Source organism: Lissotriton helveticus, chromosome 5_1, assembly GCF_964261635.1.
Source record: "Lissotriton helveticus chromosome 5_1, aLisHel1.1, whole genome shotgun sequence".
In the NCBI taxonomy this organism is placed as follows: Eukaryota; Metazoa; Chordata; class Amphibia; order Caudata; family Salamandridae; genus Lissotriton; species Lissotriton helveticus.
Window position 1 is genome coordinate 1,738,937,143 of NC_136065.1, and position 1,496 is coordinate 1,738,938,638.

The following is a 1,496-nucleotide window of genomic DNA, read 5'->3' on the forward strand; positions in this document are numbered from 1 at the left end:
ACCCAGGCATAGCCTATCTGGTCCCCATGGCAGAGAACCACCAGCCTTGGAGGGGCGTCCGGGCGTACCCTGTCCCTAGTAATCCGGAGGGAAAATACCCTCCTTTCTTGTAAACTCTGCACGCGAGGTGACAGAGGGGACCCAAAGCGTGAAAGTACCCGACCTCCTGGAGCCCTCGCTGGGATCTGGGAGGCAAATGGCACCTCATCGGGACTTCCAGGGAAGTTCGGCCATCTGGTCGTCGCATTTGTCGAGCCCTGGGAGAGAACTGGGGCTCGGCAGGGCCAGGGTGCCAGCAGGTCCCAGTCTGCCAGGTCACCAGGTCTGGGGATATGCTGCCCATGCGCTGCCGGGGCCCGGGCATGACCTCCGGTGGGCCCTCAGGTGCGTCAGTCCGGCACGGGGAGGCTCTGAACCTGCTTGGCTGGGGCCAGGGCTCGACAAATCCACTCGCCCGCTCGACCGGGGCCTAAACGGCATCCGGCTCATGGCGGGCTTGGGGCTTAGCTTCCAAACCCTACCCCCAGGCCAGGGAGAGCCTCTGCAGGCCCCGATGGTCCCCAGCGCCCGGAACCTCGGCTGGCTTGCAGGACGGGGGCTCCAGCACCCCGGGACCTGCCGGACAGAGTTCAAGCCCCAGGCACGGTCCCATGTTCCGAACCCTAGCCAGGCCGGGGAATGCCTCCCCAGGCCCAGAGGGATCCTAGCGCCCAGACCCTCGACTGCCTTGCAGGACAGGGGGCTCCAGCACCCTCGGGGCCTGCCAGATGGAGTTCAAGCCCCGGGCCAGGTCCCAGCTTCCAAACCCTAGCCAGGCTGGGGAGAGCCTCCCCGGGCCCCGGTGGAGCCCCGTCCCCAGCGCCCGGACCCTCTGGTGGCCTGTGGGACGGGGGGCTTGCGCAACCCGGGGCCGGCCGGCCGGAGCACAAGCCCCGGGCCCGGTCCCACCTTCCGAACCCTAGCCAGGCTGGGGAGAGCCTCCCCTGGAACCGGTGGAGCACCGCCCCCAGCGCCCGGACCTTCTGATGGCCTGCGGGACGGGGGGCTCGCGCAACCCGGGGCTGGCCGGCTGGAGCTCAAGCCCCGGGCCCGGTCCCACCTTCCGAACCCTAGCCAGGCTGGGGAGAGCCTCCACGGGCACTGGTGGAGCCCCGTCCCCAGCACCCGGACCCTCTGGTGGCCTGCGGGACGGGGGGCTCGCGCAACCCGGGGCTGGCCGGCTGGAGCTCAAGCCCCGGGCCAGCGGCCCACCTTCCGAACCCTAGCCAGGCTGGGGAGAGCCTCCACGGGCACTGGTGGAGCCCCGTCCCCAGCACCCGGACCCTCTGGTGGCCTGCGGGACGGGGGGCTCGCGCACCCCGGGGCTGGCCGGCCGGAGCTCAAGCCCTGGGCCCGGTCCCACCTTCCGAACCCTAGCCAGGCTGGGGAGAGCCTCCCCGGGCCCCGGTGGAGCCCTGACCCCAGCGCCCTGACCCTCTGATGGCCTGCGAGACGGG